The 26,442-nt window shown below is 58.6% G+C and overlaps 2 protein-coding genes across 2 annotated transcripts in view; one reads left to right on the top strand and one right to left on the bottom strand.

Annotated features, from left to right (window-relative positions):
- Positions 1 to 26,442, bottom strand: part of RSPH14 (radial spoke head 14 homolog) — a 73,042-nt gene that overhangs the window by 5,781 nt on the left and 40,819 nt on the right. The gene's annotated exons all lie outside the window — the stretch shown is intronic.
- GNAZ (G protein subunit alpha z) overlaps positions 4,568 to 26,442 on the top strand; it is a 50,777-nt gene continuing 28,902 nt past the window's right edge. The window contains exon 1 of the mRNA XM_045802464.2: positions 4,568 to 4,730. The gene's annotated coding sequence lies outside the window, so the exon portion shown is untranslated. The remainder of the gene's footprint in view (positions 4,731 to 26,442) is intronic.

The raw sequence follows: 26,442 nt of genomic DNA, 5'->3' as shown, positions 1-26,442 counted from the left end.
ACCTAGCATCATAAGGAATTCCACCAACACTGAGACCCAGCTACAAGCAAAGGCCTGTGGGGTGGGGGTGAGAGGCGAGGATGGGATACAAAGACAAAAGCTGCAGTCCCTGCCCTGTAGGAACACAGCCCCTCTCTCCCCTTCAGCTTCCCCATCCGGCCACGCACGGCCTGACCACACACCTGGCCTTCTGCTCTAGCTACACTGCCCACTCAGGCACCTGCCCACAGGCTCCCTACCTGCCCCAGCTATGGGTCCAACTCAGCCACAGCCTGACCCAGACAGCCCCTCCCCAGCTCACCGTGGGGAGGTGACAGTTGGACTTTCCAAGGATTTTGCTGACTGGAAAGATTTTGCGTAGAGGGAGAAGCTTCCTAGCTGGGGGACACCTGAGCAAAGGCCTGGGGATGAGCAAAGGCCTTGTGCGTCAGCAGATTGGAGCTTGAGCGCGGCCTCACGTGCACCTGGGTCTGGGCTTCCCAGGGAACCCCTCCTCCCAAAGGTGCTGCTGGGCACAGGCTGGGGGTGGGGGAAGGGCAGAGGATGAGAGTTGAAGTCAAACTGCTGGAGGTGATCACCTCCACTGCTCCCTCCCTAGGTGAGGAAACCAAAGCCCAGAGAGGCAATTCAAATGCCTGAGGTCACACAGCAGATGGGGGCAAAGCCAGGGCCCTGGGCTACTTGGGTTTTGTGTCTCAGGCATTTGTCTTGGGCCTCTACTCCTAGAAATGCTGAGAACCAGGACCCGGGTTCATTCTGAGACAGAGGGAGAAGATTAAAAATAAAACGCGTGCCGGGTGTGCCTCTCTGCTCGTTCACTTTGCTTTTCAGCTAAAAGGAGAGTTGCAGGCCTGGCTATTTATAACTAACCCAGATATGTAATGGCTTGCTCAAGTTGGGGTTGGGGGGTTGCACAGACCCCAAGGAAACAAACTGGAGAAACCCACTCAGCCCTGCCACAGCCTGCAAATCAGCCAGCGGGGCTTGGGAGAGCAGGTCAAGGCTGGAGAAGAGCCAGACAGGATGGTGATAAGGCTAGCATCCAGAGACTAGCAAGAAGCCACCACCCCCATCCTGGGTAGTGGGGGGACCAATGGCAGTCAGCCAGGACCTGTCATGACAATACAGGTTCATACTCAAGTAGATGAGGAATCCCAGGGTCCTAGGAACTCTGAACATGTAGGAAGGGAAGCCCAAGGGAGCTGGGCCTCATGGGGCAGAAGGGCAAAGGCACGAGGCATGGGGGTACTTGGGGAGGGCCCCAGGTCTGGCATGGCTGGTGTGCCAGGATGGATTCAGTGGCTGATGAGCCAGAAATCTCCACCAATCCCTCTGGAACTGAAGGGACATGATGCCCTTAACACGGAATGCCCTGTGGTTGAGGTCTGGTCATTTCCTGGAGGATGGCTGGATACCACCTAGAGAGGCCACTCCTCAGCCATCCGTCCCTGCTGGATTGGTGACGTACGAGGCTCAATCACCAGGGCCTTCCTCTTTCCATCACAGGGCCCCAGCTGTTGTCTCCCGGTCCTGTTTTCCTGGCTAGTGAGGACTGAGGACAGAGCGCCAGCCCCAGCCGGGGGCATCCACACCTCATTGGGACCCACCCATCCAGTGTTAGCCTTGTGCAGCCCCCATGCCCTGAACTGCTGGCACGCCTACACCCCTACCTGTGCCTGCCTTTGCTCACGGAGACACATCTCTGTCCTTAGCTTGAGTGGCCTCTCAATAGCACATAATGTGGCTGACCCTGTCTTACCTCTTGAGACACTCTCTTCCCGAGGAGCCAGGACCCTTCACTCGCTGGTTTCCCGGACACCTCTCCCACTGGTCCTCCATCTGCTTGGCAAGCACCGTCCTTCCTCCAGCATCTCCTATCATGTGGGCCTCCTCCTTGGCCCCCCTCCCCACTCTGCCCCCCACTCTGTCCTTCTGTCTTGGCTGCAGCCACCACATGGCCCTCTCCTGACACTCTGTGGCTCAATGATCCTGCAGCCCTGCGCTGAGCTCGGCTTCATGGATAATCTCTGCTTTCTTATTTTCTGACGGCTAGTTGACATTTTTGTTCTTTGATTCTGCGTATTAGGACAATATACATTAACGGGACCACACGAACTACAAACGAATATGAAACAAAAACTTGTTATCCTCCTTCCCAAATTTAAAAAGCAAATCCTAAAACTCTCCAGTGGTTCTTAGGTTGACATCCCCAGTCTCACAGAAGGACCACTAGCCCGGTGCTAGTGTCCCCACTCCAGCCTTGTTTTCTGGCACCCACACCTGCTTCCCGGCTCCAGCCACACCCGTCTTCCATGGGTTCCTGCAGGCCTCAGTGCTCCTTCATGCCCAACACGTTCCCCACCTTGGAACACTCTTCTCTCCTGCCCCAGGTCACAGGCCACCTCCATCCTGCTGTCTCCCAATGCCCAGTTCTCCCCCTGTCACATGTCCCCAGGGCCCTGGTGGGTCTCCTCCGTGAGGCCTCACACAACTGTAATGGTGGATTATTGCCCCACAGACAGGAAGGTCTACCAGGCAGGGGCAGGCCTGTCTAAATCCCAGAACTGTGCCCGTGCAGAGGAGGTCAGCAGTAAATGATTGTTGTATGAAGAATTACATCATTGGTGGCCACCAGGGTGAAGTGAGGGAGGCAGCAGCCAGCCCCGTGGGGCTGCTTCATGGGCTAGCCACTGATCTCACCCTGGACTGCGGTAGAGGGTCACCCTACACTGACATCTAGGTTTGCCCCCGCAAACAGCTCCATTGTGACCCCGATCCTACAACAGAAACTGCCCTTGCCCATCTCTAAACATGTACCCAGGCGCATTTCCCCTCAGAGTCACCCTCCAAGGACAGTCTATTAGTGTCCCCCTTGACGGAGAAGGAAACTGAAGCTGATCCAGGTGAAATAATCCCCCCCAAGGGTGTACTAGCAACAGAGCCGGGTCTGTGCTTCCCTCCCACACCCTCTCACCTCTGATCCACACCAGGGCAGAGCCTGTGCCCATCATCTTCCTGGTATCACAGCCATTGGCCTTTTGAGTGGTCCTGTGGGCAGAGGCCCAGCCTGACCCAGCCTGCGGGTTTGAAGGCATGCACCCAGAGGAGCCCCTCCATTGTTGGCCACCTCCCTTTGGTTCTCACTGGCCACCTCCAGCGAGCGCCGTGCCAGGTCTAGGTTCGCCTCAGGATACCCATCATCAGCATCTGTCCTGTCCCTGACAGCTTAGCTAACTTTTTCAGAGTTGGGCACGTCACATCACAGGGAATGTAGTGCAACAGTCTCCGTCTCGCAGCAGAGGAAACGTTCCCAGAGAGGGTATGGAACAATGTTGCAATGCCACAGTGTCCAGTCTTGCAGAACCAGACCCCAACCCCTGCCTTCTGACCACAAACCTGGACTGGGATGACCACCCAATCCGCCTCTGTCAGTGGCCAATTCCAGTACTTCTGCCCAGCGTGGAGTGATCCTTATAATGTGCCCATGAGCGTATAAAGTGGCAAGGAAGGTGTTAACTGGGAAAGGCTGCATTTTTACCAGGGATGCTCTAGAATACACGAAGAGTTACAAGGATGGGAAAGACAGAGGCATTAATGTCTTGGCTGTCTGGCTGAAGTCTTTTAAGCACAGGAGTGAGGAGCTCTCCTGGCTCTGAGGCCCACAGGTGGGCTCCCCCTGAAATTGAAAGCAGATTTGGCTGACCGGCTCAGGTGCATTTTGCGGATACCTTCTACCTTCTACCAGCTTCTCCAAGGCGGCGATGGGGTATCCTGCCCTTACCTGAGCTGGCTGCCTCCCGCCTCTCTGATCTGGGGTACAGATCCTGGGCCCTTCTCCCTCTTCTCCTTTTCAAGGCACCGTTCTGTGGCCAGGATTGCCAGGGACCCTGAAGAGCCCCTACACACTGGGGGAGCGTGCAGCAAAGATGACTAATGCCCCTCCCATCGCTGCACCAACCTCACCGGTGTAATACCTTTGAGGTTTGCACAGACTTTCACACGTTCTGGCGGATTGTCGAACAATTCAAGGAAGCAGGTGCCACTAGCCCCACTTTGCAAAACAGGCTCAGAGAGGTCAGTTGGTTGCCCAAGGTCGCGGAGCTCAGAAAGCGCCGAGATGGGTTCGAATTCAAACCGAGGGACACGAGCGGGGGGGGGGGGGGGGGCTGGGTCATCCGCCACGCTTGGGCTCAGTCTCTGGCTCTGCGAAAAGCGGTCCCGGTGGGTCGGCTCCGCGGCTTCAGCGCAGCCGGGTCCCAGAGACGCCGGTGCGGGCAGCGCGAGCGGGACTGCGGCGAGCGCGGAGCTGCGGCCCCACCCCTACCCGTTGCCATTGGACCGCACATGCATCCGTCAGCCGCTTCTGCCCAATGAGAAGAGAGCCGGCGCCCGTGGCGGGGCGGTGGCGCCCAGCGCGTGGTCACCGGCGGGCGCGCGGCACCCCCGCCCGTGGTTGGCCTGGCAACGCGCTGCGCTCGCGGCTCCGCCCCCTGCCGGCGGCAGAGCGGCGCGGGGCGGGCGGACCCGCGGGCGGGCAGCGGGCGGCGCGGGAGAGCGGGCGGAGGGAGCCAAGCCGGCCGGAGGGTGTGCGCCGCCCGCGGTCCGGTCACGTCCCCTCGCGGGTGCCGCCGCCCGCGTAGTGCGGAACAAGGGCGCCGCGGCCCGCGCTCGCCGCCCGGCCCCGCCCCACCCGGAGCAGCTCGGCCGATGCACCGTGCGGCGGCCCGGAGGTGAGTGAGCGGACCCGCGGCCGGGGCGCGCGGCACAACCTCGGGGGGCTGGGGGAGCGGCTGGGGCGTCCACCCCACCCCCACCCGGGGCCCCGCCCGGGCCTTTGTGCTAGGGATCCGCCCGGGCGGGGGGCGCCGGCGAGCAGCGAAAGGGATGCCCGGCCGAGGTGGGGGCGACCGGGGCGGAGATGCCCGCGAGGTGGGCAGGGGGCGACCGCGGGCCCGGCAGGTGCTGGGAAGGGGCGCCACTCGGCCGAGGAGCCGGCGGGAGGGGGCGGCTGCGGGCCCGGGAGGTGGGCAGGGGCTGCCGGGGTTGCAGCGTCGGGGGCCCCCGAACAGCCGCCGGTGCGGCGCCGGGGCCAGACGACCTGCCGGAGAGGCGCTGAGGCGGGGTCTCCCTCCCAGGGGAGCGGGTAGGAGGCGACCCCGGGCGGCTGGAGCGCCGACGCGTGGCCTTGGCTGAAACGGAGGAGAGGGCCCCGGAGGCCTGGGCCCCGGGGCCGAGTGGCTCGCAGTTTTCCGTCATCGGTCTTGCAGAGAACAGGTTCCTTGGAGGCATTTAGAGCAAGAGATGAGTATCGACTGCTGCGATTGTGATATGTTCCTGGCTCAATATTTTTTTCCCTTAAAAGGCGGTGGGGGTGTTAGGGGGGGGTATTGGGGGGGAGGGGTGTAAGGGCCTCGGGGCCCCAGGGGCTGGGGCTCCGTATCCTGCGGGAGATCCAAGTGGGCTTTGCCTGCAGGGCAGTGCTGAGCCTGTCTGGGTGATGATGGCAGGAATCCACCTAGGCCGGAGAATTGGGGTTCTCTGTCACAAGAGAGAAGAGGATGGGAAGGCAGTGCCGAGACCAGGGTTCCCTGGAGTCACTGTCTCAGGATGGAAGGACCCGCCTGGTAGGCGAGGTCTGCCTGTTTTGGTGAGGCAGCCCAGCCCCTGATGGGCTCCCTTCTGCCCAAGTGATTTCCCTGCCCTGGGGACTGAGTCCTGCTGCCTTGGGTTCTGTCTGGAGGAGGCTCCTTGGCCAAATTCAATTAAACAAATATTTACTGAGCATTTGCTCCCCCAGAGCCTGGCGCTGAGGTGGGAGTGGACTGGGCCTGCCCTCCTGGGACTGACTCACCACCCCACAGGGGAGAAACGTCTCTGCTCAGATAACCCAACCCTGAGTGTGGGTGCCAGGGCCTCTGGAGGGACCTCAGAGATGACTTGGGCCGGGTGAGATGGGCTTGTGGGCAAAGTGACATTTGAACTAGAGCTTGAAGGATGTGAGCACAACTGGGGTGGGCATTGCGGGCAGAGAGGAGAAAATGGACCGAAGTGCAGAGAGGGCACTCAGGCAGTTGGGTCTGGCAGGAGCATAGGATGTGCTTGGGAAAGCATGGGTGGTGTGGCGGGAAGGGTGGGTGGGGGACGCATGGGCTGAAGGAGCCGGGGACACAGAGCTCCCCATTGCTTGTTAGCTGTGACTATTCGAGGGAGACCACAGGTTCTTCATCTGTAGAAGGGAGCAGCTCTGTGACCTAGGAGCTGGGGTGGGTCTGGGGAAGAGCTTGAAAGATTCCAGGGGGCTCCTTGTGGCCTAGGACTCCCCTTCCAAGCACCTTGTCTCATGGGCAAGGCCAGGGTACTGGGTAACCAACAGCCTGGCCCCCTTCCTAGCCGGGATGGAGAATGATACTTAGCTGGTGACTCTGCCCCTTTGGGGTGCGGACGTTTGTGAACAGTAATCAAGGAGGTTTGGGAGCCTCCATTTAGGGGCTGATCTCATGGGTGCTCAGATGAAGTGGTGTGCCTTCAGCATTCCTCGTGCTCCAAGGACAAGACCCTGGCATTTGATTTAAAACTCTTCTGTGTTCCTCTAACAGACGTTGATTTTTTTGTGACAGGAGGTGAATAAGACGTAGTCCCTCCCCCTCGGAAGGCCGGTGTCACTTTCTGCCCTAGATCTGCTTGCTTGCTCACTCCCAGGGATGTTTTCACTCTTCACCCCCCCCCCCAACCGCCAAACACGCACTTGCTGCTTTTGGCCAAGGCCCATGTTGCTGCAGTGAGACCAGGGCCTGTCTGCCCACGTGGGGGCACAGACTATGCCCAGAGGGATGGAGCTGCCTCACTCTTGTGCCTTTCACCAGGCCACATTCTGGGGGCCTGCTGTGGGACTCTAGATTTGGGACACGGAGTGAATCCCTCCCTCTGCCCCCAACTTCTCAGCTCTTCTGTTTCCTGAGTCTCAGGAACTCCTTGGTCCAGATCTCAGGAGCTTCTAGGGTGATTCCAGGAACTTCTGGGTTACCAGGTAGGCTTGGCAAGGCTGCCCAGAGCCCCTGTAGGAGGCTAGTGGGATGGAGAACCGCATGGTAGGAAGGCTGGCCTGACACTCAGGGTGTGGCCTCAGCAGCCTCAGCCTAGCTGTGTGGTTTTTCTCATGTGTACACACATGTGATGACAGTGTGTGCATGCCTTCCTTCCCTGGACGTGAGGATGAGGCAGCCTGCCCTTTGCTAGCCCTCAGAAGACCTAAAATGCCGTGTGGCTCTAGGGCGTTCTCGCTGCTGCTGACCATGGCTGGGCTTGCAGGAGCTCTGGAAGAGGTAGATTAGCACACTGCTCTCCCACAACCCCAGGAAGGAAACTTGGGGTAACAGCCTCCAGGAGCAGGCCAGCCGGCACTGTGGTTGGCAGGGAAGACGGCAAAAGGAAATGGATAGAGGCATCAGGGCAGATGCTGGGGGTCAGCCCCAGCGTGTGGCCTGACACAGCTTAGGCAGACCAGGGAATGACATGGGAAGGCCCAGACTCTCCCAGGCGGCGGGGTGGGGGTGGGGGTGGGGGGGCTCCAGTCGAGGCCTCCAAAGACCCGGGTCACCCCCAGCCCAGCTCCGTCCTGACTGAGTGTCTTTGTCTTCATTCATAAAACAGAGCCAAGAGTTCCCTGCCCCATCCCTGCATGGGTCCTCCCTATGCGTTTGGCCCCTTTACACATGTCCACACTGGCAGGAGAGACGCTTCACAGGAGTGAACTGACAGGTACTAACCACAGGGACTGTCTGATGGCTCCTGGAACACACAGGGGATGTCAGCCGTCCGCACAGAGCCCGAGGAGACAGAAATGGTTCGCACGTTCATTCATTCCTTTGACTAATATTTACCGGAACCTGCGGTGCTAGGTGCTGTGTCAGGCACAGGGGTGCAGCAAGGAGCAGGACAGACGCAGTGTCTGCCTTCACGGTGCTCCCAGCAGACCCAGGGGGGCTGGCACAACACCTGTGTGACTGACTGCCAGGTAAGGTAGGTGCTGTGAAGAGAACTAAAGAAGAGAGTGCAGAGAGGGAGGGTGAGGGGCCGCTCTGTGTGGAGGGGCCATCGGCACAGTGCCACGGAGAGCGATGGGTGAGTTGTGAGCGATGAGGAAGAGCACCTGGGGGAGGGTGGCAGGTGCAAAGGCACTGAAGCTGCTGGGGTCCTCACCAGAATGCCAGATAGCCAGAGCCCCAAAGGGTAGGGTGGTTTACGGAGTGGGTAAGGTAGGACTCTGCAGGCCCTGGTGAGGCACGAAGCCCTGGGAAGATTTGGAGCAGAGGGGAGACTCGAACTAATTCCACTATTAAAAGACCCGTGTGGCTGATGGGCATGGGGGCAAGACCAGAGGGCCGTGAGGGACCATTACAGCAACTGGGGGGAGGAGGCTGCTGACCCAGGGCAGTGGGAACAGTAGGGGTCATGAGGAGTGGTTGGTTGGGGATTTATTTTAAAGAGGACCTGCTGATGGAGAAGAGGCAAGGACAGCTCTGGAGGGACAGTGGTGGCATTGGCAGAGAAGGAAGACGCGGACTCCTTCATGAGAGGCGGGAGTTGCTTAGACCCTGGTAGACATGGCCCTTATGTGGCGGTCAGAGGGGAGAGTGAGGCTGGAGGTAGAAACCTGGAGTCCTTGGCACCAGGTGTGTGGGAAGCCAGGGACTGGCCAAGGTCACTTGGGGATCAGGGGTAGGTGGGTCCAGAGGGGCTGGGTCAGGCCTCGGGACCCTCAACCCTCAGAGCTTCCAGAGCTGAGGAGGAGCTTCCAGAAAGGAGAGATTGAGAAGGATGGATGAGCAAGTGAGGTGGGACCACAATCACGATGCTAACATGGCGGGGGACCGGGGGTGGGGGTGGCACTGCAGAAGAGGGTGTTCCCGAGAGGCCGGGTCTCCAGAGGCAAACATCGAGGTACGCATGGGTGCACAGACTAAGCAAATGGGTAGGTCCAGCTACATAATTTGTGGGGCCCTTGTTAAGTTTTTAAACCTTTCAAGACAGCAGAGCGTTAAACCAGGCCTGGGGCCCTGTTGGACTGCCCATGAAGCCTGCTTGTGGCGCTGGGAGGGCAGTGCCATGGGCCCGCCACCAAGGCTCCCCTTCACTTCCATTCCTTGGGCAGGTGGGCTGTGTTTGGCACTTGGGGCCACTGGGGTCAGTCAGAGCCAGCCTGTGAGCCTCACCCTGGCCCCCTGTGTCACTTCCTCCCCCTCTGTCCCTTGACCCCCAGTGGCCTTGGGCAGGAGGCACAACTTGAGGGCCGAGGGCTGGGCAGTCATTGGCATGCCCCAGGTGAGCGTGGCAGGTGGCTTCACACAACAACGGCTTCCTTGAGTTCATCTCTTTTCCAAAGGAACCTGCTACATCACAGAGTTTTGAGTTATTTGCTTCTAAATTAAGGTATAACTCTCTCTTAGAGACATCCCTGGAGAATCCATCAAAAAGTGCTAAGAAGCGAGACTTAAAAACCACGGTGCAGGGAGAGGCCTTACAGTGTCAAGCCCCGCGTTCCTTCCAGCAGCCTCTACCCAGAAACTGGCTGTGCCTCTCCAGGCTGTGCGGGCAGTGGTCAGAACAAAGCTTTCAGAAAGAGACCCTGCCCCCACTGAACAGCCCTCCCAACTCCTGGGATCGAGGCTGTTGCGGACAGGGTTCCGGGACCTGAGCCCTGACACCCTCAGCAAGGCCCTGTGCCCCTGTGAGTCATGGAGGTAAATGTTGCCATGTTGGAGCAGAGGACAGGAGGCTCGGGTGTGCACACTTCCCCCAGAGCCAGACACAGGCACTCACTGGGGCGGCGGCAGGATCTGCTCTGGATTATAGCAGCCAGGTGCCTTCTGGGGGCAGAGGCTCACTTTATCCCTCCACTACCGCTTCCTCCAAGGAGGGGCTGAATTTTACCTCAGTTTGGTCTTCACAGTTGAGGAGACAGAGACGTGGGGAGACGGTGTGGCCGTCCCAAGTGGGCGATTGCCTCTAGTTTTCCCCTTAGCGCTCATCTCGGTGTAACTTACCACCTGTTCTAGTTATTTGTGTTTGTTTACCATCTCTCCTGGATCTGAATGTAAGCTCTGTAAGGTCAAGACCTTTGTCTGCCGTTTGCGACCGTCAGTCCAGTCCCCAGAGCCTGGCCTGGCCACAGTAGGGTCTCCGCAAATCACTGTTGGAGGGGGCAATGAATAACACGACCTTCTGAGCCACTTTCATGCAGAGGGCTGGGCTTCCTAGTGGCTGTAGCCCTCACACTGCAGAACCACTGCTCTAGCTCAACCCTCTGCTCCCGAGAGGCTGTGCTTTTGGGTTCCCAAAGGTGTGTCTTTGGGCTTTAGGTTTGGCGGACAAACACAAACCACCTACAGGTGGACACCGCTGGCTGGGCGCCAGGGAGGCCCAGGGGTGGCTCACTCCCAAGCCAAGGCAGGTGGCTGCCTAGCTTCTCACACTGCCATCGCAGGCACAGGTCCCTGCCACTGGAAGCCGGAGGCCTCAGGCTGACACCTGGCCCTGCAGCGATGGGTGGGCCTTGGTCAGACATGAGGGTTTCACATGGTCATGACACGAGGCCTGTCCATGGAAAACTGTACTAAGAGAGCAAGATGAGATCCTGGCGGTAGGAAAGGAACATGGTGTCTGCAATGACCATGTGGTGGCTGAGTGGCCTTTCCAGATAACCCCTGTGCCCCCAAGATTAGCCCAGCAGAGCAGCTGGGTGCAGAGGGAAAAGTACTGGATGGGAAATCGGGAGGCCTGGGTTCTAGTCCCGGCTCTGCTCATAATGCTGATGCTGGTAAATTCTCTGCCCTCACTGGGCCTCGGTGTCCTCACTTTTAAATTGGCCTTGGTCAGGGGTACAGGTAGTTCTCATTTCTTATACCAGTGAGCGGCTGCCCAAAGCACACGGCGTTGAGAAGGATCCCGAGGCTGTCGTTATGGCTCAGAGGGAAAGTGGTCAGGGTTGATGAGTGCCGCCTACCATGGTTACCGGGGGTGGGCTTAGATATGTTCGCTGGGGACTGGCCGACCCCATCCGCCACGCCCTCACTCTCGCCTAGAAGCTGCAGCTCAATCTTCGTCTCTTCTTATGTGCCCCTTCCAGACACCGACTCTGGCCCACCGATTAGGTGAGGACTGGCCTCCTCTTCAGTGCTCCCTCAGCCAGCATTCTGAGTCTAACCGGCAGCTCAGGTCGCTGTGCCCCTCTTCCCATGGCAGCTTCTTTCTGCTCCCCGAGTCAATGAATGAGCAATTGAATGAGCCTCGTGCTGCACTCCCAGAAGGCTGCCTGGAATTAGGACCCCAGGTGGCCACAGAAATGGTGTTGTGGCAGTGAGAGGGAGAGAGTGACAAGGGAGGACTATGGGACCACCCCGTGGGGCCCAGTGGCCTGTCTCACCTCGGCCATGGGGCGGCTCACCAGGCTTTGCGAGGGCGAACATGGGAAATTGCTCCAAACTGCCCAGAGGGACTTCTGAAGACCCTTCTTGACCAAGGGTTGGAGAACTTGACACCCATACCCTTCACCCTGGCTCCATCAGGTCCTGATGACCTGAGTAGCGGTGCCCCACCTCCACACCTCCCTGGCCTCCATGGCAGCAAGCCTCCCTACCCACCCCATCTTCTGTGACCCAAGCTCCCCCAGCTGTGTGCGGCCTCTGGCCTGCACCGCGTGTCCCCTCTCGCTTCCTGTGGCACCGTGGAGTAACCAGCAGGACCCCAGCCGGCCAGTCCGCCAGCCTGCCCCCATCAGCACGTGAGGTGCAGTGGCCCTGTCTCCAAGCTGGGCTTTCCTCCAGCGTGGTCACCCTCCCTCACCCACTCCGTTACCTCTGATATGCTGTGCAAACATATTTCACGATAAAATGCTGGGAAGAAAAATAATTAGAGTGTTGCTTCCATTATCCAATTTTTGATTAATCAAACTGTCTTTGTCCTCGGCCAAAATCTATTCATTTCCCTTCAACACTGGGCCAGTGCCAGGCATCGATTTCCTCTGTGATAACAGCACGCACGTACGCATGCACATCCCCAGCCCTGCCCCACCTCACGGCAGGGAGGAGGGCGCGGAAGCACAGACAGCGCTGTCTGGTGTCCCAACACTACCCGCCTCCTCTGGGAAGCCCCAGAGCCGCACTGCACCCATCATCCCTGCCCCAGCTCCTTGAGCTCCTCAACAGGGCTCAGCGCCTGTGTGGCCTGGGTCCTTGGGTGCGTTAGTCCTGTCTTGCCGGCTGTTCTGGGGCTCTCCTGGGGCAGGCGAGGACTGCAGGACCGGTGTGGAGGGAGTGCGGAGGGTATGGCCGCTGTGGCTGCCGAGGACTAGGGCAGAGGGTGAGCTGCAGCCCCGGGCTCTATCTTGTCACTGGCACAGCGAGGCTGGGGCTGGGTGGGGGAGGCCGAGGGTGAGGCCCAGGGCTTGTGAGGGAACGTCAGGGCCTTGAGGCTGGGCTAGAGTTGGGATGGGGGCACGCTTTCAGCGGCAGCAACAGAAGCCCGGTGCCGATGGACTTATCAGATGAAGGGACATCCTGGGCCGAGGGCTCAGAGGCAGAGCAATATCAGAGTTGGCCAAGGCCACACATCTACGGTGTCCATCTGGGGGAAGGCCAAGGGCCTTTCTAGAAGACTTCCCAGAAGTTTTCCCCGAAGCGGGCTGTCCCCTCCCTGTGAGGAGCTGGCCCCTCCCTCATTCAGTACAAAGGGCTGAGGCGGGTTTAGCAGCACCTGCTTCCTGTCAGGTACTTCTGGGCCTGTGGGACACATTGGTGACACACCAACAGCCCCTGCCCTGTGAAGCTGGTGTTCTGTAAGCACGGTGGGGGGCAGTAAACGTGATAAGGGAGTTACGCACCCACCATGTTAGAAAACACAGTGTTGTGAGACATTTGGCGAGTCATAAATAGGATGGGCAGGGTGGCCTCTCGAGGAGGGGACCTCTGAGCCATTTGGGGAAAGGATGGATTGGCTTGCTGGACAAAGAGTATTCCGGGTGGAGGGAACAGGCTGTGCAGAGGCCCTGAGTTGAGAGTGGGATGACACTTGAGAGACCGCAGGAGGCAATGCAGCAGGGGTGGAGAGTGGAGGGAGCACAGCAGAGGAGGGGAGGGGCACAGCCCCCTGGGGCCCCAGACTCTGGCTCAGAACTGAGGTGGCCGGCCGGGGGAAGGTTCTGAGCATAGGAAAGGTGCTCTGCCTTATAATTTGACAAGGATCCCCTGGCTGCTGGGGGAGCAGAGTACGGGGGCTGGGAGAGAAGAAGGTTGCCTGAGAGGTCACTGTAGCCGTCCCATTGAGAGGCTGGGGGCTGGTCGCTGGACTGCAGACACAGGGCTCCCCTGAGGCCAGCTAGACCCAGCCCTGACCTGAGGCCCTGGGTTCTGTCAGAAAGGAAGGGGGGTGGGCAGAGGGAAGGCGAACATGCAGTAGACGCCGCAGGTGCCTCCAGATCCTCTTTCCTGCTGGCACACTGTCCCCCACCATGTCAGTGTTACCTGCTCCCAGCTGCACTGCTTGCTGGAGAACTGCCTTGGGCCCTGGGAGGCCCTGTCCTATCCCTCGAGGTGGGACAGCCTTGATTTCATTCAGGCTCCACAGCGCCCGTGGATCAGGCCACAGCAAAAAGGCATCTGAAACCACATCTCTGCCCGGTTCCCTCCCCAACCCCGTCCTGCCTCCCTCTCTCCTGAACTTGCTCCCTCTACCAGTCACGTGCCCAAGAATCCCCATCTCAGGCTCTGCTTCTCGAGAACCCCATCAACAGGTCAGACGCTGCTGCCAGCTTGGAGACTCCTAAGGGTGGCCCGGCACAGACAGGAGGGCAGGGGCCTCAGATTCACGGCACGCAGAGTTCAGGAGGGTGGGGAAGGGCAAGGTGAAAAAGGGAACAGAGGGGAGGTGGTGCTCACCTTCCGGGTGGGAAAGACAAGAAAGGCGCTGCAGGGAGGAAGCAAGGGCTCAGGAAGGAGCCGAGCACTTGCCTGGCCCTGAGAGTCATCAGCAAAGAGGGTCTGGCCAGGGTAGGGGATGGGATCTTGGGCCACCACACTCAGAGGCCAGAAATTGCAGGGCAAGAGACCCAGTGAGGTTAAATCAGAGTCTCCACCCAGGTACTTCTGGGCCTGACTAAAAGTCAGCAGTTAGCTTCGCTACAGAAACAGGGAGCCAGGCTCCACCCCAGGCAGCAACCCCTTCCAGTCGGCTTTAAGTAAAGGCCACATGTCTTCCCTGCGCGTCTGGGCCTCCGTGCCCCTTGTCTGTGGAACCTTTCCGTTTTTATTTATTTATTTACTCCTGGCTCAGAGAAACCTCTGGCCTGATTTCCTCCTGAGTCAGTGCTCCTCAGGCCATGCTATCACATCTCGTCGGGTCAGCCTTCACGCTGTGGGCCAGAAGGCTGGACCCGCGGCTGCGGGCGTCCAGAGCCACAGGACAGTATGGGGCCGCAGGGAGGGGCCTCCCTGCTCATCTTCAGCAGTACCCTGAGGCCAAGAGGCTGCCCAGCTGGGGCAGAGCCACTTGTCAGGGCCTCTCTGCAGCTGGGGACACTGCGCACCCAACCTCGGTCCTTCACCCATCCCCCCGGACTCTGGCTCTGAAATAAGCAGGGAGCTAGGAAGGGCCAAGAAAGAGGGGCTGCTTTTAAGGAGAGCCCTGCTGTGGGTCTGCCGGTGCCAGGCGAGTCGGGCCGGCTGGGGGGACATGGATAAGCTAACCCAGTGGCCGGGGCCCTGGTGGCTGTGGGGTGGCTGCAGAGAACCGTGTTTCCCCAGCTCTGAAGTGTCTCGCGTGTGCACATGCTCCCATTTTTTCAAAGAAACCATTGTGATAAATGAAATGCAGAGTCATTTACAAACCTTATAGAAAGCTTGGTGCTCAGAAACCCTCTCACCCCTGTCACCAACACTCACTGGATGAATGGGCGTGCTCTGTTCTCACAGGGGAGTGTGCCCTGCACTTTGGCTCCCACGCCTTGGAGTCAGTGGTGTCTGGCCCAAACCTGTGTGTGCCAGCCCTGCTTGTCACTGTGACTGCGCCCTTGACTACCGTATAAACTGATGAAATATGAATGTAAGGAGGACTTCTGCGGAAACTCAGTGGATGCTTTGGAAAGCCTCAGTAAATCTGTGGTTGGGTTTGGTGTGGGCAAGACAATGGTAAGCCTGGGGACAGAGCCATGACAAGCTAGGATTCGGGTCCCGGTTACTTTGCCACCGCACGCTGCATGGAGAAAGTCAACTGGATGTCACACGCAGTGTGCTATGGTTGGGAAGGAACAGTGACAGCAGCTCCAGTAAGTGAGCCTGTGCTCTGAGAAAAGATGGCCCGCCCCCAAGACTGGTGAAGGAGTGTATGATTATCTGTTTTAAGTTAAAATGTTGAAAGTTCATATTATCATTTCTTATGACTCCCTGCTTTAAGGCATGTTTCAGTATGCCAGCCAGCCAGCAGTCCCAACTTTGGTGGCAACTTTTGGTCATTAACAGATCTTAAAAATATACCTGTAATAATGGTAGAATCAACAAGGTTGGTTTGTTGTTGTTGTTTTAACATTAGAACAGGGAGGGGTAGGTCCCTCTACTTGGAAAGGTTGTAAAGCATGGGTCTGTGATAGATAAGGGCTGGGGAAGGGGATGCTTGACCACACTGGAGAGCTCCCTCCTGGAAAAGCCAACCTGGAAGCCCCTTCCTCAGGACGACTCCAGGGGAGAGGCCAGGAGCAATTTACAGGGACGCGTGGGGTTTCTCAGCCTGAGGGGGCCCAGGAGATGCCAGTACACAGGGCAGGAGGGTCAGGGTGCAGAGATACACTGTCTCCCCCCACACCCTCCCCCAGCTCCTGTCTTATTTTTGGCAGGATGAGAAACTATTGGGATAGGGTTTGGGGTGGGGCCCAAGCTGGCTGAGGCAGGAAGGGGCAGGCTGAATTGCCCCGGGGTGGCAGGAGGGGGAGGCAGGAGGGCGCAGGAGGATCTTGCCTTCAGCTTGGGGTGGGGTGTAAGATGCCCTGGGGCATTTGGGGGAGGGTGGGCACAGGCAGAGGGATCCTAGGGGCCCAGAGTGGACAGCAGTAGTCCCTCCACGCAGGCCCCCAGGCAAGGTCATGTGAGGTAACACACTCAGAAGGGAGCTCTGGGAAGCTTTAGAGCTGTGAACCAGTAATTTTTGGTGTTCGTCCATCTACCCATCCATCTGTTCTGCACATCTTTACAGAGCTGGCAATGGAGAGGGAGAGGGTGGGTAAGGTGGGCCTCGAGCAGGAGGCCAGACCAACCCGAGGGCATGGTGGGTGTGCTCAGGGCAGGCACCTGCTGGGCAGCCAGCGACCCAGAGGCCAAGTGAGGAAGGGCCAGTGCTGGGCATCCCTGCCGGACTCTCCCCGGGTGAAGTCCAGTCCAGTCCAGTGTTGAGCTAGTGGCACACGACACTTAGCTGCAGATCACACAGGGCCAGGGGGCGAGTCACCACTGAGTCCTTCAGGCTCTGAGGGGGCTGCCGGGGGCTGCAGAGGTCAGGGAGTCGTCACAGGGAGGGAGGCTCTTGCCTCGCCTCGCAGGGGGATGTTTTCAGTGGGGTGGGCTGGGGCAGGACACTGTGGCGTGGGGAACAGGAGACACAGCCAGGGAGGCAAGGACCTGGCTTGTGGCAGGGGTCACAGGAAGAAAGAGGTGGGATGTGGAAGCCGGCTTTCCCCAAAGGGCAGCTCCTAAGAGGGTGGCTGTCCCTGCCCCCATCCGGTGTTACTGGCATCAAGGCAAGCAGGGGCTTTTATCTCCTCAAGAAGATACGGCTTTTTAGTCCAGAAGTATGTGTTGTTGTGTCAGAAACCACCCAAGCATTTGGAATGGGCCGACCCAGATTCTGCCATACGTGATGTCGGTCAGGCCCACGAGCTCTAACGTGTGAGGGAGACATGGTGCATTCAGCCTCACTCCCTGGCCTTGCTTTGCCAGCCTTTCGGGTGAACTCACACGTCCAGCATCCCACATAGGGGGCGGCAGCAGACTGCCCATAGAACCTGGGTGTGGGTTGATGCACTCCCCACCAAAGGCACTTCCGTGGGAGAAATAGGGTCTTCGGGCCCCTGGGGGGTTGGTCCCCGCCATGGCAGCCACTCGCCAGGGAGTCATGGGAAGGATGTGGCTTGGCTGGGCCTACGCTGGGCAGGGTCTTCTGCTGCCCAACCAAGCACTTGGGGCAGTGTCCCCTCAGATGTCCCCACCCTGCCTGCCTCCTGCTCTGACCCCCTCCCACCCTCGCATGACAGCAGCTTCTTATAATTGTGTCTTATCCAGTGTCACCTCCCTGGACCTTCCTGCCACATGCCTCTGCACCCTCTCCTCCACAGTGCTGTCCTTTTCTCAGAAATGGCCTCACAGACTTACATGCTCACAGCCTCCCCATCCAGAACCCGAGCTCCCCAATGCAGACTCGGCTTATTCCACCCCTCCCCCACCCCATCCCCAAGTCCAGAGCAGAGCCTCCACACCCCAGGCTTGATTTCCAGAGGGCACAGTGATGCTCCTTTGGGGCCCAGTGGTTGATTGATTGACCATTTGGATCTGAGGGTAGAGAGCCTCAGGCCTGGGTGCAGATGCCCACTGAGCCTCGTTCTAGGTCATTTAGTGACAGGAGAATCGACAGAGGGTGCCCTGATGAACAGACAAATGCAACTGAGCAGAAGAGGAGGCGACAGGTTGGGATGGTGCCTTTTTCTGAGATGACAGACAGCCTCTGAGTCAGGACAGGGATGCAGGGCTAACACTCCAGCCCCACTGCCTCCGCCCCAAGGGTCCCAGCTAGAGGACCCTGGGCTCGGGTTTCCTTATCCTCAGATCATACAAGGTGGCCTGAGGCCACAGCTGTAAGCAACACCCAGCCTCCCCGTGAGGAGGGTAATCCTTTTTCATTTCTCTCTCAATCCCTTTCCTTCAAGGAGAAAATCTCCGTTTGGTGCCAGTGTGACTCTCACACCGTCCAGTGCGCTAATCCCGGTTAACAAACAGCGAGCCCTCCTCCGGCCCTTCCGCAGGTGCGTCCCCAAGAGCAGCAGCGACACCAGCTCATAGCTTAGGTTACTTCTGCCTATGGTGACTCCAGTTTTCCGTTTAAGTAGGAATATGAAGTTCTTTTTAAAGTACATCCATTTTGTACTGTATGGTGACTAACATAATGTAATAAAAAAACATTAAAAAAATAATAAAGTGCAAGTCAATTTAAACGGAAATGTTGAGGAAGTCACAGCGGGTGGGCAGGCTGCTGCGGGGACAGGAGTCAGAGGGTCCCGTGCAAGCTGAGCTCTGCAGGCTCAGTTCCCCTGCTCCTCAGACCCTAGCTCCTCCCTCAGATGGTCATGCCCATCTCCCGGCTACGTGGTGAGGCCAGCTCAACAGGACACGTGTGTGTGAGGACAGGCAGGCACCCGGGCGGGCTGACCCATGCGTGACAGAGGTGCCGACTGTGTCCCCCACCTTGGCTGTGGGGCACCTTCTCCTCCTGGTGGCCCCAACAGCCCGAGGAAGCACAGTGTGGACTTGGAAAGTGAAGCCAAGCTCTGGCCCTGACTCCACTACACCCAGCTTCCCTGGGACAGACCCTCCCCAGGCCCGGCCCGCAGCTGTCCCTGGTGGTCCAAGGACACAAAGAAACGGCGCCAGGAAGATTCTGTGGGGCGCTGCCAACCAGACCATTAGGGTGACGTGTATGGACGGGGCCAGTGACACTGTAGGGTGCTGGCGGGTGGGTCCAGCGGTGCTGGAAAGGCAGATGGACTAGCTGGGGCCTTGCTGTGTTCAGACTGGGAAGAGGCGAGGAGCTGAAAAGGAAGGGAAGTCTGAACCAGCAGAAGAACCGGTCGGGGAAGGACATCGGCTTATCCAAGATCACACAGGAGCCACCAAGAAGACCCCTGTAGGTCCAGGTTGGGCTCTGGGAAGACCTAAAGAGAGGTGCAGACAAGGAACCTGACGCACGACACTCAGGCAGGAAAGAGGGAGCACAAATGTCGACTGGAAAATAGAACACCAGATTCCAGGACGCCAGGCATGAAAGGGCAGTGGGAAACGCTTCCTTACTAAGAGGGGAGGAAAACCGATAATCAGTGACCGTGCAGGCAGAGGCTTTTCCGGACCTTATGTTTCTAAAATAGAGCCACAGTGGGAGCTGACGCAGGGACAGCGGTTCCGGAGGGCGGGGTGGGGGGGGGGCCCACTCTCTAAAAGAAGATGGAAATGACATGGGTGGGTTTGGCCCCAGGAGGCCATGGGAACCCCTTCTGACCTGCCAGCCGAGGCCAACCCAAGGCCAGCAGCAGAGGTGTGTGGACCCCAACATGCCTCTCCTCCTGCCCGTGCCTGCAGACCCCGAGACATGGGCCTACTGGGACTTGGGGCAGGACCTTCCCTGCTCTGCCCAGAGTCCCTTATGTGAGGCAGGGCCTGAGGTCACGGACACCCGGGCTGGGCCTCCAACCTCCTTCCGCTCCAGGTCACCACAGAGCAGCTGCTGGGTGCCAAGGTGGAGCTGGCAGGTGGGAGAGCGGCCGCTGCCAGAGCGGAAGGTGTCTGAGCAAGCTGGGGCGGGATGTGGGGCCAGGGGCCAGTAGTGCTGAGTCACAGCCCTGCCCAGGCAGGCTGATGCTTGGCCTCCGGGGTGGGGGGCGATGGCCAGGCAGCTGTGGGGAGCGGAGAGGCCAGGACCTCGGACTGATGACCCTCACACTGACGGGGGCTGAGCACTCCAGGGCGCATCAGGCTGGGGCGTGTGTGCGGGAGACTCGGGGCCCGCTGGCGCCCTGGGTATGTGGTCTCACCCTGCCTGCTGACCCTGAAACCCGGGCTGCCCTCTGCCTCTGGGGTTCTACCCCTGCTCCCCCGACCCCCACCCCACAGCTGGCCATCTGAGTGGCCTCTGCTTGGGCGCCAGACATGACCGTGCCTCTCTCTCCGTTCAATCTAGCTGTGGGCCTGCCTCCTCAGTGGAGCCAGACTCCCCTCCCTGCCTCACCCCTTTCTGATGGTCGGGGACTCAGCGTGGAGAAGGCTTTCCTTGGGTAGGGAGGAGTCCACAGAGTGAGGGGCTTGGCTTCTTGTCTCCACCTCCCTCTAAGGAAGTGGGTGCCTGGTGACAAGCAAGCCCCGCCCGCCAAGGCCGGGCCTTCTCCAGCCCTGTAAGCTGATAAGCCGTCTGCTCTCCCTGGAGACCCTCTGGCTTAGCCCGGCTTGGGCAGCAACACCTTGGTGACCTTGGCTCCGGGCTCTCTTTCTCTGGGGGGAGGGCCCAGAAGGGGCTGGTGTCACACAGCCTGGCTCTGCCCTGCTCCGCCCTGGTCCTTGACTCAGCCATGAGCGGGGACAGTAGTGGACACGAGTGTACATGGCCGAAGCTCTGTGCCAGGCCGTTTGGGGCATGCCTGGGGAGAGACATGGCCTGGCATGGAGGGCATCCAGGGTACAGAGCACCAGAGAGTCGAAAGGCCCCAGAGGGGTGGCAGCCCCGTACTCCCCACCCCCTGGCTCAGGGCTGTTACCTGGCATCTGTGACATGAATGGAGACTTGAGAGGGTCATGTCTGGGGGAAGGGGGCAGTGAGACATGAGGACGGGCTGGGCCTGTCAGGCGGTGAGCAGGGACCAGGGTCGGGGGTGTGGGGGCAGGGCAGGGAAGGTCTTAAAGGGAATAGGAGGAGTGTGTGCTCAAGTCTCTGGCCTTGAGGCTGCAGGCAGTGGAGCAGCTTTTAGTCAAGGGGTCCCTGAATAGGCTCTGGGTTTGGGGATCGCATCCTGCAGCCTTGAGGTACACAGGCAAGTGGGTAGGTGAGTGAGGGAAACCCATGAGGGGCCATGACGGAGCTTATCAAGAGCCGTGGCACACCTGCCACTTCCTCCCAGCGTCCCCTCTCCAAGAATGGCCCCACTCCTAGTCTGCTGGTCAGACCCTGGGGTGCCCTGAACCCTACCGCCGCTCTGTCACCAGGCACTGTCCATCATACAGCATGTGTGTCCCCCACCCCTAGCCCTTGCCCACGCTGCTGCTGTCGCCCGGATAGCTGCATGCAGGAGCCCGCCCCGTTCTATTCATACATAGGGCACTCCTCGCTCAAACCCTGGCTGGCTTCCAGCTCACTCAGAGCAAAAGCCGGAGCTCTTACAGGGGCGTCCTACTGCCAGCCCCTCACGTTCGACGCCATCTACCCACCTTCCTTCCTGTCCCTCAGACGGGCCAAGCACATTCTCACCTCAGGGCCTTTGAACCAGCAGTTCCACTCCCCTCACCACCTGCTCTGTCACCTGTCAGGAAGCAGGCCCTGCCACTTCATAGACCTGCACCCTTCACCGGAGCACCCCTGACCCTACTCGTGGGCAGCTTGGCACCTTCTCCATCACAGTTCATTTGCTGCCTTTGCTCTGATTCTCATCTCCCTCCACCTGTGTAAACTCAGCCATGGGTCTTTGCTTCATCTAGCAGGGCCTGCCCCCCCCCAGCCCAGGTGCCAGGCTCAAAGCCCCAGCTCCGCTAGGTGGTAAGGAACCCCTGACTCTCACGCACCTCAGCCCGGCTCCACACTGTGGCGCATACCTCCTCTGCCCCCACATGCAGCTGCACACAGGCTTGTGCACGCTCTTGCACGTTCCCGTACAGGTCCGTGGACCTGCACACGGGTGCATACCTAGACCGGTGCATACACACCTATGCCGTCCTGTAAGCAACACATACACTTCTGCATGTGTGCAACCCCAGACACACACACACTCAACCACAGGGTCACAACTACGCACCCTCACAATTGGCGCCTCTGATCGACCCTGCCTCCTCCTCTCACCTGGGACTCTCCTCTCTGTCCAGCCACTCTGACCTTCCTTCACCTCCCCATTCACACCATGGTTCGTCTCTCCCCTCACCCACAGGGCCTTTGCACATGCCCTTCCTCTGCCTGATACACTCTTTCCCTCACCCATTCCTCAGTAATTTCCAGCCAGACCCGGCAGCGCTGTGGTGGGGGGACTGTGGGTATCAGGCCCTGGGGACCGGTGAGCAGTTACTGAACGAGGGAACAATGTGGTCGTCCAGCCCTTGGCCCTTTGTCTCTGGGCTGACTGGGGGAGTCCTAGGAGGTAGGAGGTAGGACTGGCAGGAACCTCACATAAAGGCAAAGAAGCTGAGCCTCAGAATGGGACTGTGCTGAGGTCCCATTTGGACCTTGGCAAATACTCTTGTTCTCAGGCCTCCCTTCCTGTATCGGTGCACAGCCCAGTCCCCACCACCAGTTCCAAGGCACTGAGCACTGATACGCCCTGGGACGTGGCTGAGCCCTGCAGAGCTGCAGGGAGAATTCTGAGTGGGCCTTCTGCTTGTTTGGTTCTGGTGATCTGAAAGAAGAGGGTGCCTCTAAGAGAGGGGCCCACCTCGGATATGACTGTTGGTGGCTGCCCCATACGGATGGCAGAAGCTCCTAGACTTGGCCCGATGCGCACGATCGCCTCCTGGCTGTGTTTCCTTCCCCTTTACTCCCACATTGCCTTGCAGCCGCACTGGTCGAGGACCACATGGCCAAACACAAGTCACACCTCCTTGGACTGGGCGGCTTTGGACTGAAGGTTGGTGGGCGAATCTGGGTACCAGCTGGGGGCCATCAGTCAGGATTCCAGTCCACAGAATGGATGATGTGGGCCCCGAGTGCCCCTCCACCAGTGGGGAAAGCCAGGACCAGGCAGGGGGCCTGCCTCTGTCTCTTGTACCACGTGGCCTCCTCACTGTTTTTATTTTTGAGGTAGCTTACCCACAAGACCTTTTTTTGGTGTTAAAATAGACATAATATAAAACTTACTATTTTAACCATTTTTAAGTTTATAGTTCAGTGGTTTTAAACACATTACTAATGCTGTGCATCTGTTTCTATGAAATTTGACGACCCTGAGGACCTCATATACATAGAGTCACGTAGTGTTTGTCCTTCTGTGACTGGCGTCTTTCACTGAGTGGGAAGTCCTCAAGGTTCGTCCCGGTTGTAGCAGGTGTCCTTCCTTTTTACGGCCGAATGATATTCCTTTGCGTGTGCCTTTTACCTGTCCACTCATCGCCAGCCGACGCTGGGGTTGCTTCCACCTCTTAGCTATTGTGGATGCTGCTGTTAGGAACACAGGGGCACAGAAATCTCTCCAAGACCCTGATTTCCATTCTTTTGGGCGGATACCCGAAGTGGAATTTCTGGTCATTCTATTTTTAATTTTTTGAGGAAGAACCACCCTACAGTTTTCCATAGCAGCTGTATTATTTTATATTTCTACCAACAGTGCACAAAGGAGCCAATTTCTGTTTGTTCTTTTCTTGTTGTTGTTGTTGTTGTTTTAAAGTGTCGCGCTCGTGCTTCTAGGAGCGAGGAGGTACCGTACCGTGGTTTCGGTCTGCATCGCCCCGTCAGTGATGCTGAGCAGCTTGCCATGCACTTATTGGCCATGTGTTTATCTTCTTCGGAGAAATGTGCGTTCAAGTCCTTCCCCCAATTTCCAGTCAGGTGGTTTGTTTTGCTGCTGAGGTTTACTGCTCCGTGTATTCCAGATATTAACCCCTTATCCAACATGTGATTTACAGGTATTTGCTTCCAACCTGTAGGTTGCCTTTTTACCTGTTGATAGTGCCTTTTTATGCACAAAATTTTGTAATTTTTATGCAGTCTCTTTTGTTGCCTGTAGCCTTTGGTGTCATTTCCAAGAGATCATTGTCAAATCCAGTGTCACGTAGCTCTTGACCTATGCTTTCTCCTAAGAGTGCTATAGTTTTACGTCTTTGACCCATTTTAAGTGAATTTTTTTTTTTTTTGATGTTTGGTAAGGGCATCACTATTTTTCTAAGAAAACCCCAGCCTGGCAGGAGGGACCAGAGAAAGGAAGGACACAGTGGAGAGAGGCGCAAGCCACAGGTGGGGACAGGGCACCCCACTGGCAGGTGGCAGCCGTGTGTGAGCTGGCCTGTGAAGAACAGGTGGAATTCTGGTACAGGAGCGAAGCGAGGGGCCACCGACGAGCAGCAGCCCCGGGTGACCGAGCTAGCCTCCAGAGGACAGCATGTGCTGAGGCTGGCAGGCTCCCCAGGCCCAAGCTGCAAGGGGAGGGATTGGGTTTGGGAGGGATTTGGGTTTGGGAAGAATCTGGCCGCAGGGCCATCATGTGTGGCACTGGGAGGACGCGGCCGATGCTTGGTCCGTTTGGGTGCAGCTCTGCATGGAGGCAGGGGACTGGCCTGCACGACCCCAAGCCGTGTCACCTGGCTGGGCTAGACCATGTCCCAAGAGTGGGGTCACTGCAGGGTGCTCGAGACATGGAGACTTGGTGCCTGGTTGCTCCTTCAGGAGGGAGGGCACTGGCAGGGAGGGCCCCAGGTGCCCTGGGTGGCTGCTGGGGACTTTGGACTCCTTTCTACACCTGAAGGGCCGCCGGGTCATCAGCAGGGCCAAGGAAGCAGCCACGGGGTCCCTGTTCCACACTCTCACAGTCCAGGGTGGAAAGAGGCAAGCCTGGGGGGGCATGAGAGACAGGGTGTTGTTAGTGCCCTGACACTCGTTTACAAACCTCTCTTATAACAAAAGTCCATTCAAGAAGATACAGGAAATACGGTAAAATGCAAAGAAGAAGAAGAAAAACCCTTATAATCCCACAGCCCAGAACTCACTGCTGCTTGAATTCCTTCCCTGACCTCTGCTCGCACAGTGGGTACACGGCCTGCGTGTCCCCCACCCGCAATCCAATGGGACTATGGGGAAACGGCGAAGTTCCTCAGCCTCCTCACGCCTGAGTCTTTCCCTTCCTCTCTGCCACCAGTGCTCATTGAGTGCCCATGGTGTGCAGGGTACTGCATGGCTCCCAGGCCCCCAGGGGATGGGGACTTAGCACACGGGCTGTGCTTGGTTCTAAGGGACACTCACAGGTGATGAGGACAGTGGGGTACTGGCTGCCCCTGGCTGGGTTCCAGGCCCTGCACTGAACACTCTGCCTCGAACAGATGCTTGTGACCAGTGAGGGACAGGCTCTGTGACGTGGAGTCCAGTGCCCAGGCCACACAGCTGGGATGAGACTCATCATCCTGGAAGCACTGGGGGCACATGAAGTTTTGACCAAAGGGGGAGAGGTGGCATGAGAGGTGCTTGCAGGGCCCCTGGCTGTGGAGGCAGGTGGGTCCAGGGAGAGAACAGGCCTCAGGGCCTGCTTCAGAGCAGAATTCCTGGGCCTAGCAGGCACAGAGGCCAGCTGGGAACATGGACGGGTGGGGAGACAAGATGAGGCCCTTGGCTCTCGGGGTCTGTTGGCCTTGGGTCCTTCCCATCCAGGGCCTGCCACGAGGGGGGTGGGGGCATTAGAGGAGTGAACGCTGGCCGTGGCAGAATGAGGAGGCTGCCGGGGACACCCAGGCCAGGACAGAGGTTGGAGGAAGGAGGCAAGAGTTGTGTAGGGCAGGCTGCCAGGTGGGGGCAGAGCCTGAGCTCTGGGTCTGCCCTGGTGGGGAGGGTCCTGGCTCAGCTGCTCATAGGTCATTGGGGGAGGCATGGGAAGAGCTTGTAGGCATCCTGGGTCAGCGGGTGGCTGGCTGAGAGCTGGGCACTGAGGTGCTGACGCCCTGCCCAGGGTGTGAGCGTAGCTGTTCCTTACCAACCATCAGGGTGGGAGTAGGGACATGAAAGACACGGCCTGGGACCATGGAGCGTGTGGACAGCTCCCTTGCCTTGTGTTGGACTCAGCAACTCCCAGTGCCCTCAGATATACTCTGGCCTGGCTTGCCTCCCACACCTGGTTCCTGCCCTGCATCCCCCAGCCCACCCAGCCCATTTCCCGCCCCCTCCCCCGCCTCACCCACCAGGAGCCAGGCTGCTGTCCATCCCGTGGTGCTCCCAGCCTGGGGCCTCTCTCTGCCTAGCTCTGCTCCCTATCTGTCTGCTTAATGCCAGGCCTGGCCAGCCTCCTCCTGGTGAATGTCCTGCCCTGAGAGAGAGCAGGAGTGACCCAGCTCCCATGAGAGTTGGTGAGGGGGGATCACCCATTTACCCTGGCATGGGACCCCACCATAAACTAAGGAGGAGCCAAGCCCCGTTGATGCTGTGGCACAGGTGGGTAAAGCCCCGGCAGGTACAGGAGATAGTGAGGGAGGTGGGAAGAGGACATCACAACAAGACCACCGTATTGAATCCTAATGACCACCAGACCCAGAGACTCAGGCTCTGGGAGGGTGAGGTTGGCTGGGTCCAGTGGGCAGGGAGGGGCGGCAGGGCCCCGGACTCACTCCCTCACTCCAAAAACCCTAAGGCTAAAGTCCTAGTATGGCTCTGGGCACGCTTTCCTCAAGCACCAGGCTTCAAGCACACTGGCTTGCAGGAGGGGTGCGGGGCGGAGCTCCCAGGCACGTTTGTTTTGCCGTGGATTTGGGCACAATT

Source organism: Ursus americanus, chromosome 30 (assembly GCF_024610735.1).
Source record: "Ursus americanus isolate L20-20 chromosome 30, mUrsAme1.1.p, whole genome shotgun sequence".
NCBI lineage: Eukaryota > Metazoa > Chordata > Mammalia > Carnivora > Ursidae > Ursus > Ursus americanus.
This window is presented reverse-complemented; position numbering and strand designations above follow the sequence as displayed.